Raw genomic sequence first — 12,825 nt, 5'->3', positions numbered from 1 at the left:
CCGACTTTTTCCGCTACATAGCTGCGCGGTGGGCGGTTTACATGCAAAGGATAACCATACACAAAAGTACAAGATGAAATTTATTAAAGCCAAATAGTGGCAGGAATTATGTTGTACTCTGCGTGAAGGAGAAAAACTATTTAAAAAGCAGAAGAATCACAATACACATAATAAAGACTATGGGAAGCTAAGTTGAATATTCAAACGCGACACAATTAATCCATTTCTTATGACGCGAATAGCACACAAGCAAGGATATAATGAGAAACACGATCAACAGCTAATAGAGGACCAAAACCCATCACGTAAACAAGAGGTACACAAAGGATAAATAATTGAAAAAAGAATCTATCAAAACGAGAAACATGACGAATTTAATACAGCACATAGCTAACGCTGAATAGCAGACAAACACTTTGGACGGTGCATCATCCACACGTAAACAATAGACACATGCAAGGAAATAATGAGAAACAAGATCAACAGCTAATAGAGAGCCAAAACAACGCACAATCCAAAGCAAGAGGTACACAAAGGATAAATAGTTGAAGAACAATCTAAAACGAGAAACATGCACGGATGAATAGCAGAGAAACACTCTAAACGGCGCATCTGCCAACGTGTAAACAACAGACACATGCAGGAAAATAATTGAAAAAGAATCTATCAAAACGAAAAACATGCACGGAGCTTGCATTGAATAGCAGACAAACACTCTAAATGGTGCATCTGCCAACGTGTAAACAACAGATAGGAAAATATTATTGAAACAAACTATCAATCATTAATAAATTGAAATGGAAGTAATCTATCTTTTGAATTATCATAAAATCATCCTTGCGACCTAACAATATAGAATTTTCATCCTACTCAGGCACTATAGACATTACCTTGACAGAGGTATCCAAACACGCAGCACAGCTAAGCTTTACACAGTACAGCCAATCTATGCTACTTGAGCCTTGAGCCCGGTGGGGTCACTCTCTCCCTCTATACACCCCAAAAGCAAAGAAACCGCAAATCCTTTGTCAATCTACGGGGTGGGGAAACCCTCTCTCTTTTTCACATTCTTTCCTCCAAAAGGAAATATTCTTTGAACCCGTGTACAGAGGCGAAATTTTTTATTGATCGCAAATAGACATTGGAATTATTCGATTCTCAAGAATACAATAAGAATTCTATCAACAAACAAACAATAGCACGCAAAAAAGCAAAGAATATACTTTTATGTCAGTGCAAAATGGTTTTAGAGAAACATTACCTAAGCAAACGAGAAATATTATCGGTGCAAACAAAAACAAGAAACGCTGCATTTAATGTATTTCAGATCTGACACAACTATTATGCATACATTATTCTCAACTCACAAAATTTCAATCGAGTGAATATCTGAAGCAAAGAGAGAAAGTCAAATTTATTCAATGATAGAAACAATACTCATTCGGAAACGAAAATCAAATTTTATTACATCGTTTTATGATAACTTTGCAATAGTAATTTCTACACGCAAAAGCCACAAACAAACAACTCATCTGAAATGCAAATTAATGTAAAAGTTTGCTACAGTGAAAATCAACGCACACAACTTAAAAATACTTTCCCAACTAGTAGAATATTTTTATTAATATCAATCGAGCGATCATCTGAAGCACACTCAAAGCAGTAATTAATTAGGGAAACACTTTCTGAACAAGCAGGTCGATGTCACAGGAACACATCTTTTTCATTCAGAGCCCACTAACAAAAAAAAAAAAAAAAAAAGAGAACGAGTGAGAGAGGGAAGCTGAGTTCCCATGTCCTTCGCCAAGGTTACGCCCGCAGGGAGTAGGGAGATCCCACAATGGTCGTGGTGAAAGTCATTAACCAACTCCAACAACTCAAGCCGGGAATTGCAAAAGCAGTCGAGGTGCAACCTGATGTTTTGTGTGCCCTGAATTCTGTACGTCCTCAGGAGTAAAATGCCGCAAAATTTTCTCACGTAGACGTTATAGCTCCCGAAAAAATGCAAATTTAAATCTACTGACAACACTGTGGCGAAGCAGACCGATGAAACGCCAACTCCGCCAAGTACGGCGGCGAAAATGTCTCATGCGCACGACTCTGGGCCAAACAGAGCGACGTACGATAGCAGCGCCACGGTGCTGAAACAAGGCCCAGGTATAGATGTTTAGCTACTGAGTGCAAGATTCGGCTTTTTTGTATTTTCTTTCACACAAATTACATTTTCTCAAAAGGTAGTATTTGCAAATCCCAACAGGAAAGCCATCTGTTTATCGGTCTCCTTGTTTACAGGGTTGCTTGACAAATTGAGGACTTCTTCCCACCAGGCTTCGCCCCGATATTCTTGACTGCGTTTTTATTTACCAATTAAAAATACTTAGAGTAAACTCCTGCGCATAATACTTGTTGTGCTGAACGTTTGAGTCTAGCACTCTCACGTCATGCTGATTGCATAGGTTCCACCTCGACTGCTTTATAGTAAAGCTCGCGTTTTTCTCGCTCATCTCATCTTTTTTCTAAATTGTCTTTCATAATTCTCACGACAGGTGGATATTAATAACATTCTAAACACGATAACATAATAAATTTTTAATAAATAAAATTAGCACCAATATGATTTAATTAAGTGTCGAGGCATACTACAAAACAGAACAGACAATTGCTATACATTGAAGATATATAGAGATTTTGTACTCGTTACCATAGGTCATGGGAGGACGTGATAAAAAGCTGCTTCGAAAAGGAGGAGCCTCGAAACGATTCAATTATCGCTGCATTTCAATACGTCCTAGACATGGTCGTATTCGGAGATATGGTGCAAATTATGGAATTCAAGACGCGAGAAATTGTACGCCAAATATACAATAGTTATAAAAATATTTGCACGTCAACATCGGAAGGACCACTGGGATTGATGGTGGAGTTTTTGAGGTTTGCTAACGAATAATTGAAATACACTAGACCAAACGTAATTGTAACCATTGCAATGGGCATTGCATTAATCAAGAAAGCAATCAGATCAAATTATCATATACAAGCAGTCTATATCGCACGATTCATTACGGATTTGTTGAAATTACACCTAACGGTTGAAATGGAAAGTACATAAAAACCTTATCACGTGATATATTCCACTAGAGCCTCTACACATTTATTTTCTTCTATCAGTCAATGATGTCGAATGAACAGAAGTTCAATATTGTCGTGAAAGGTCTGATGTATCATCACTTATTGAAACTCAACAAACATATCAATTGCTGTGGACCACCAGACGATTTTCATTTAATACTCTCTTGTATGCCATTCAAGGATCTTTATACAAAGAAAGGAAACATCAATAAGAGACTGTGCAAGTTCATCGCGACAAAGTGCAAGTTGTTGAAGCAACACAAACACGGCGACAACATATCGCCCGCGGTAATCAACGCTGGATTCAAGCGCCCAATATTCAGAATAAACTATTTGATGTCTTCAGAATTAATCAATCAAGACAACAAACGAAAACTTCAGTGTTTGGAATAGAACTGTAATTTATCGAAATAAACAAGTGTATAACTGAAATAATAATTGTATTCGTCATCAATGTAATGTATTCTACACGTCGCAACGAAAACAGCTTATGATTAGATTGAAGATTGCTAAGGAGACGTTTATGCACAAGGATCTTCGCATGGAATCAGCGCTCGCAATCAAAGAGATTTTACATGACCACACTCTATACAACACCGACACCCGAAGGAAATAATTGTAGAAGAATTGAAATTTAGAGGCATGTTACATCAATCTTTGTTTACAAAGAGGATCACTAATATTTTGTGAAAGCTTATTTTATGAATTAAATTGCACAGTGTATATATTTTCTCAAACGATTGGACAGTTGACAATACTATATTGATAGGAATCTATTATCAAATGACGCGATGCAAGTGATGGACAAGCATGATGCGCAGGCGGAGTCTACAATTGTAATCATCATAACATACGGCACACAGTTCCAATAAGATTTTGGGAGAATCGAATCACACAACTGTCATCAGAAATGTTCAACCACTATACAATGAAGATGAGCACTATTAATAAACACAATGGAAGATACGTAATTATAATAAGTAAATATTCCTTTTGCAAACTTAACCAAAGCAGCACACATAAACGTAGCTCCAATTCACAGAATGTACCCGAGGTTTTTTCATTAGCCATACTGAAAAACTATGTCACGGCATATGAGGCACTACAAATGGGAAGGACATACTTTAATTTTAGAAGATTTTAGCTCATAATGAAACAAAACGCAAACTTCAACACCAAAGGTTCTTGTTTAAATTTTCAAAGTCAAAACTGTACACTCTTTCTTACAATTTTTTAGATATAGATTAAAAAGCTGTCTATATAGTCACACATTGTATACAAGATATTTGTTTGTACATTAATTGCTAAAATTTATCAGATCATATTCCGGAGCAGTGGTGACTATCACACATCAGTAAGTGTTTAATTAAAATTTGAACTGTTGCCGCAATTTACGAACGGAGTTGTAGAAAGTGTAATTTCACAGCTTTAGCTGGCTCACTTTGATACGCGAAGGTTTTAAGAACTCTTTCATGGCGACAGAGAATTTAATCGAATGTATTGACATTTTCTATATACTCTATAACCTAATGTGAATTCTCCATAACGCGCTGAAAAATTGCCAAAGAAGTCGGCTCAGGGTGCACAACCATAAGTGTACGCTCAGCTCTTCGGCCCGCTGGTAAGCACACGGACAGCCCCTCACCTGTGCGCCACCCACCGCGCGCTGTAAAAAAAAAATCGCTAGAGAAGTCGGCCCAGCTATTGTTCTTGAAGTTACATACATCTATCAGAACTTTGTAATTAAAACTCCACTATGGTGCTCACGTATATGTTAGGCTTTTTTATAATAAAACTTGTAATTTTAATTGTAATCGTATTGATTAAAGATATCTTCTTTAATTAAAATGTGCTACCCTTCTGATTCATTGACAACTTCCATTAATAAAAAATATTGTGTATGATGTGTGATACCCCTGCAATGGTATTGCATCATGCCTGTGAGTATAACTTTTGTTACGAGTATTGTGTTTCTTCTGCTTCGGGTTTTTTTCCCTTGGTTTTTCTCTTTCACATAGAGTCATAACATAATTCCCGACACTAATGACTTTAATAAATATATTTTCACTTGTACTTTTGTGTATGGCTATCCTTTGCATGTAAACCGCTTACTGCACACCTGTTTTAGTGGGGAAAAATTTGCGATTGAAATCGGCCCATGCTGAGAAATGTGAGAGGGTAAGCGCGCACGCAGCCCTCCCCCCGCCGATAAGCGCGCGGACAACCCTCCGCACACGCGCCGCGCGGGGAAAAATACGCGCAGGGCTCAGGGCAGGGCCCAGGGGTCCATGTCTGAGTTTCGCCTTGTTTGAGTCTCGGCATGCCCTCCTACTACTTATATAAATCGATTTATATAAAAGTTTTATAATTTTTAAGTTTTAAAGGAACTATGAAATTTCCCGAACCCCCATACTTTTTTTCGATGGAAACTGTTCTTCCCGCAGATAAACTAATATGCCACAAATTTTTCCGGACGAAATCACTCCACTCTGCGAGGAGCGCGCGCTGGAAATGTCTCTTCCGCGTTCCTCCTCTCCCGCGCATATTTCCCTGCCGATGGTGTAACTGTACGGACCGCACTTCGGTTCCCCGTTACGTCACCGGTGTTGCACGATGGCAAGTAATGCCGCGAGCTCGCGCTGTGGCTGCCGCCACTGCCGAAATCTGCCGATCGCGCGAAAGCTGCTGTCATGGAGATTTCCACTCCCGATGAACGCATACGCGGGATCCTACGGCGCATGCTCCTGGCGGGATTCCTCGGCTCGGCAACACGTCACGGTGACGTGTTGCTGAGCCGGCCGTGGTCGCGTCAAGTTACCCGTTGTGTCTCCGCTCGGCAGCTCGCCACGGCGTGGCGCCAGCTGTCCTCCCTTCGCCGCTCCGTTTAAATTCGCTCCCGAGAAATCCGCTCGCGCGACGAAAGTAAAATTTCGGTTCTAGACTCAGAAAAATGTCTTCTTTCGAACGAAACGAAGAAAAAAATCGTTTCATAGTCCCTTTAATAAACCCTCTTTTGTTACTTCCCCTACTTTCGTCTTCTGTCTCCCATTTATTTCAACTATAATTACGTAGCCGTCCGACCCAACTCCAACTTTTCAAGATATATATATTCCTATTGAAGGACCCCATCAGAGACCCACCCTTTCCCCGTTTTTTCCCTTTTCGTCTAATAAACCCATATCCCCCTCCCCATCAGAGATTTTCTGATGGTCCATTAGAGCCTGTAATGGTAATTTGGGATCAACCAGGCCATCAAGTGTGATGGATTGATGGATCATCAAAACGTCTAGTGGTTTGACGGCTCCACCAGAATGTGTGATGGTTTGATCAAAACCTTGATGGGTCTATGGGACCACCAAACCATATGAGTGGTGTAGTTATACCTAATTTTAAAAAAATGATCTGAAATGATAAACTTTTCGAAGAACACTGCTAAGAAGCGACGAGATATACCAGAGTCGTAAATGTACTAATGCTAGAAGTGCAAGGGTGCAGGCGAGCTGCAGGCGAGAACGTGTCGTGTCGTGCTTTTTTTTTTTTTCTGTTCCGTGTCTCCGGTACTAATGCATCCACAAACGTAACTCAACCACTCATAACTGGACTTCGACATATATTGGTGCTGCAACAGAATTTTGTTTCAAGATATTTGTCCCAACAATGATCTGCTGTGTCAGAGGAATCACTATAATAGGCGTGATAAGTCACGTACGTCTCATCACATACCATATAGTCCAGCATTAATCGTAGAAAATAATACCAAAAACTATTAAAATTGAAGAGTACCTGAGGATGAATTTTTGTCAACATGCATGTCAGTTACTAACACGGTAGTCGTTTGCGTATTATTAAGCGGAAGAAAGAGTAGAGCATCAATAGGTGAAAAGAGAGAAAGTTGCCCAAAGCGAATTTAAATCGGCTACTGCGTTAACCAACAGGGCGACGACTATGCAGGCGTTACAAACAGGGAGGGTTGGGTCTGTATAACGACGAAAATAAGTCTGAATACACCTCTCCCTGTCTGTAAAGAAATGACGTCATAGTGTTCGACAGCGCCACCAATTTGATAGAGTTGAACTACGCTCGAAGCTAGGGGCGAACAAGGTCGCGCCCGCGATCTTGAGAGGATTACGATGGTCCCTGATAGAGTCACCAAATAGGGAGCAGAGTAGCGACACTGAGCCACGCCGGCGAGCGAGCCCACCATCTTGGGTCCGGCGAGGCTGCGTCGCCTAGCAACGGGACGCCAATCTCCCCCTTCTGCGCCGGAGAACAGCTCGCAACCGAGGAAACCGGTTTTGGATGGAGGGGACTCAACATGGACGGCGCGTTCTTGGAAGGAGAAACCACGTGACACGATCCGCCCAATCGAGGACACCGAACGGCGGCTCCGGCGCGGAAAAGGAATGCGATACTCTGTACCCCTAGGGACGCGACCTTCGGCTCTACTTTTCTTTTAATACGAGGCAGCGAACAAGAGCCCATTCGTGGAACCCAGCCCTCTCCTTCCGATTTGTTTCGGTTCCAGTCTGTCTATACCAACGTCCTGATGACGTTTCTCGGGTAGAGGTCTATAGACCTCTCCCTATTTAGTGACTCTGTCAGGGACCATCGTAATCCTCTCAAGATCGTGGCTTTCCCGCGCGACCTTGCTCGCCCCTAGCTTCGAGCGTAGTTCAACTCTACCAAATTGGTGGCGCTGTCGAACACTATGACGTCATTTCTCTACAAACAGGGAGAGGTGTATTCAGACTCCTATTTTATCCTTTATTGCTGACTGAAGTGCGCCATTGAAGCGGGTGTGTGAGACTATATTTCAATTTTAGTGCACGGATTAGGTCGGTGAACATTACGCCATATGTCGTCGTTACGCAGATAAGTAACGAAAGAGGTTGGTTTAGCTTGTATTATGCATTTATTTACGTGCAAGTATTTCGCAATATATTGCGAAGATATATCGACAACACTTACCCCACAGCAAAGATGTAGCGTATCCACTTTTAGGTTGAGATGCGCCGCTCCGACTTGCTCCCATACTCCGCGATGTAGTTCTTACTTACTTGAATTCGATGCCGCGAACCGTAGTCCTTGCCGTATTACACTAACCTCAGAAGGTCAATGAACTGTAGTTCTACAAATGACCAGCCCGATACGTCAGAATTGTTTGGTGCGTCCGTCCCCCAACAACACCGAATATCCTCTGGATGTACGAATAATGTCCTAACGGATTCGCATGTCCTATGGATATCTGAGTGACATCCATCGGACGTACGAATCCGTTCGGACATTATTCGTACATCCAGAGGATATTCGGTGTTGTTGGGGTCAGGGTCCTTGATTGACGATCAAACACAGCGGCGTTCCAATCCTGATGTCCCATGAGATCCCGGTCTGACGTTTTCTTCAATAAGGATACAAATGTATATACTTGTTTCTCGTCGGATTTGCACGATTTCTGTGGGGAAGGGATCCGAGCCCCTTAAAGCCCTTCCCCCCCCCCTCCTCCATGCCTCTGAGTAGTAGTACCACATCACTGGAGCAGACAAGTGACAGGACATTTCCGCAACGGCGGATGGGCAGCGCGGCCCACCCAACATGGATTGCCCGAGCAAGCAATGGCCGACGGTTGGCGAAATGTCGGAGGCCAGCTAACCAACGGCTATTCGGCCAGCCAACTTTGACGCAATGTTGCATAGTACAAGGCAGAACGAGAGTTGGCACAAACATGCCTGGGACAAGCCTGGTGACCAACGAGTAATTTATTGCATACACCCGTTTGTTTACCGGCCACTTGAACCAGAAACCAAAAGGCACTTGGCGCCAGTGTATATAGTCGTCGGGGGGGTCTATTTATTTTCACATGAAAAGTCACCCAGAATAAAGGACGGCTTTTTATTCATCGTTAAACACGATGTCACAGGCTGCTGAGGAGACCGACTTCACATCTTATGTGTTGTGATGAAAGAAGGAAGTCACTGAAAAGGTTAGCCAGCTGTAGGACTCGAACCCACATCTTCTGGATTGCCGGTCCAGGGCTCTACCAATTCAGCTAAGCTAACACGCCTTCTCAGCCGCTTCCAGGGTGCGTCATCTGAAGGGACAAACCAGCCACTCTCTCTCACTCATCTTGTATGTACTTGTATGTATTTGTCCCTTGTTTGAGCCTCAGAACATCAGTTCTTTCATGTTATGTGTTGTCATTGGGCGATGAAGGAAAAAAATACACAGTCCACTCTGGTAGGTAGAGGGAAGTCCTGGAAATGAAGCACTCTTCGGAATATGGTGGCGCTGTCGAACACTATGACGTCATTTGTTTCCAAACAGGGACAGGTCTATAGTGTAGACTTAGGCACGTTAGTGAACATCCATGAAACAAGAACACAGACGAGAGACAAGCGTCGACTCACAACTGATTTATTGAAAGGACGTAAACATAAGCACGAAACAAGCATGAAGCATGAAGCAGAAACATAGAGCATCCTCGTCCCCGTCACCAGCCCGAAAATTCGTCCCCCCTCCATAATCTTCTTTCTCTCGTTCCTTTATCTCGCACACTCTCAACGCAGATAGTGAACCTAAGAAACAAAGCTATTGTACAATTATCAAGAACTGCGAGTTCTTTAGGCGACAACATGATGGAAGACTAAGACTAAGACATTGTTCTTCACCGGCACGTTGTATAAGACGAGCTTCAATGACTATTACAATTATCTATTACAATGAACTGCCTGGTTGCCGGACGGCACAGATCTTAAGTGCAGGTTGTGGATGAGTTTCACAAGTACGGTTGTGGCCAGGGCCTGTTTACATAAAAGTTGAGTTCGAGTCTCTGACTCAATCTCAACAGCTTATCGGCAGCGCTTCCCGCACGTGCAGCGCGCGCGCGCTCAAAGCACTGCCAAAGCTATTGAGATTGAGTCTCGTACTCAGCTTTAATGCAAACGGGCCCTGGTGTTCACTTTTGAGCTTCCCCAAGAGGCAGCCTTAAAGTACCTGGAGCTCAAGTTGCTATATGAGGAGCATCGCATTTGCTAGTCTTATGCTTGGTTCACACTGTTGCATTTTCATGCGTTACGGATGCGGCGCGACACGGTTGTCATGACAACGAAGCACGACACTCCGAAAAGCACACGCACCGCAAGAGTTGAGCTCGACCGAACTCCATGCGGTACGGGCTACCTGCGGAGATGCAGCTGACCAATGAGCGAACGCGCTCCGCGCAAGCTCCCCGTGCACGGCACGTTCCTGTGGTATTTGGCGAACCCACTGTCGTTGTCGTTTTTTCCTTCTTATCAGCAGAAGCGCTGCTGCTGCCATTTGAACAACAAGTGGCCAGTTTACGCGCTCTGTATGACGCAGATACGCTTCAATACACCTAAAAGTTTCGCCGGCCACATCACGTTGCCCGTTCATGGCTGCCTGTGGAATGGAGACGTGGTGGAGTGGAGACGTGATTGGTCAACCACAAGCGTTTGACGTATCAAGAACGCATATGTCTGAACAGCGTGTCGTACGACAGCCGCCTCCGCACTGGATCCGCACCGCAACCGCAACGGAGAGAAGTTGTAGTGTGAACCACGCAATACGCCACAGAAGCAGTTGTTGCCTTTCAACTCTGCGCATTTGTATAAAGGGGGCTATTGGCATGGCCTGCTTATAATCAACCTTGCCGATGTCCCGCGTAAACAATGTGGGAACATCTTTCTCCGGGCAGATTCAGAGGCTGTTTCATGCTGGTTATCCGGACGATGTAGTCAGTGGCATTAGTGAGAGCCCCTGATATGTCTTAGCGGGAGTAGGCCGGTCAGGCCGTGTCTATACCAGGGACACCTGTTGTATTTCCCTACGTGCAGTACAGTAACTCCTTTTTGGGGAGTACACCCTTTGTTGAAGATCCGAACCGAGAGAGACAAACACCAGACACACAAGCAGTGGTCCCGCCAGCAGGGGGTCACTTCTTCCCCCCTCACCGTTACTGCGCGGGGTGTTTATGGGCCACGTCTCCGTTTGCGCGCATCTGGGACTTGGAGAAAGGTCCGGATCGGGTTTCGTTTGGGGAATTTGGTGTTCTGTGGGTGAATGGCGACGAACAGACAGAGACGATTCTACCTCGCTGCCGAGCAGACGCTCGACCTATAGTACTTTCGTTCTTCCCAATGTTTATGTATCTGGGTGTTCATGGTAGTTATTAAATGTTGAGTGTTAGACAGAGTACTGTTTTATTAAGCAGCTACAACAGCATTCAGCATTCCTTCACATTCCTCTACACCCTTGCCACATGTATCACTGTACAATTACTCTCCAGTAAGGGGTTTGTAGCGTAACCCCACTCCCTATAGTGAGTGAGGAGACTCATTTTTGAGAGTAATTGTACTCTCCAAAAGGGAGTGATATATGTGGCAAGCAAAATGAGTTAAGGTACACACCCTTTTTTTAAGAGTGCAAGTCATAACATCAAGAATGTTGCTCGTAGACATAATGTACCCACACTCTTAAAAATGAACTTCACCACATAGCACGCTCCTAGCCAACCATCATCCCGAATGACAACGTTCTCGCCCTAGATTTGTTGAAAACGGGAGGCGGAGCCTATTTTGTGACCATTATGCACGGCACAGAATAGGCTCCGCCTCACGTTTTCAACAAATCGGGGGTGAGAACGTTGTCATTCGGGATGATGGTTGGCTAGAAGCGTGCTATGTGGTGAAGTTCATTTTTAAGAGTACGTGAGGCCGACAACGGCAAGCCCTTTCACCATCACCATCACCACCACCACCATCATTTTTAAGAGTGCACTGTGATGTCGGCACCTAACCAAACTTAGTCATCTGTACGCAGCGATTTAGAAGAACAAGCGCCCTGAGTGTACCATTGCGCCTAGTAAGAAATTTGTACCCTGCAGGATGGGGGTTGTGTGCAGTATTCCGTTGTCCTGCAATAAGGTCAATATTGAACTGAGTGGAAGCTGCGTAAACACGAGGCTACGTGAGCAGCACGCATGCGCCTTAAGATCTGTGCCGTCCGGCAACCTAGCAGTTAATTGTGAAAGGTGCAGTAAGCGTAGCCAGATCTCCAAGGTAGGGGGGGCTCGATACAAAAACTCGCCCCCCCCCCCGCTGATCCTGTGTCGACAACACACACATACTTGTGCACACTGCAAACTGAGGATTAAAAAAAGGAACGAAAATAGTTGATTTAGACGTTCACAATACGATACATGTATAGGCTGCCATGACCAATGAGGTGGTGTCACGAGATTGGAAGGATTTTGAAAAGCTCATACTTTGAGAACCATTCAAGAGTGCTTCTTAGAGAGACGCCATGAACTGCAAGAACTTTCGCGATCGTCACACTGGTCCCCCCCCCTCCCATATATTATGTTCTCGGATTTGGACGATTTGTGTGGGTCGGTTCGTGGCAGGTAGGGGGGGCTCGAGCCCCCCCCCCCCCCGTGGCTACGCCACTGGATAGGTGTGGCTATCGGCCTGACTGCTGTGATACGCCTATCATCGGTGCTTCTTACCAGCAGACAATGCAGTCATTGAAGCGCACTTTATACGATGTGCCAGTGAAGAACAATGTGTTAGTCAGCCCAGGGGCGGATCGAGACCCTCGGTTTTTTTGGGGGGGGAGGCGGTTTCTTTGTCGGAGCGCGTAGTGGGGGAGTCTAATAGTACGGGCTTCTAATAGTAGGGTAGT

Source organism: Ornithodoros turicata, chromosome 9 (genome assembly GCF_037126465.1).
Source record: "Ornithodoros turicata isolate Travis chromosome 9, ASM3712646v1, whole genome shotgun sequence".
In the NCBI taxonomy this organism is placed as follows: Eukaryota; Metazoa; Arthropoda; class Arachnida; order Ixodida; family Argasidae; genus Ornithodoros; species Ornithodoros turicata.
The sequence above is the reverse complement of the archived record's forward strand: the minus strand, read 5'-3'. Positions refer to the sequence as shown.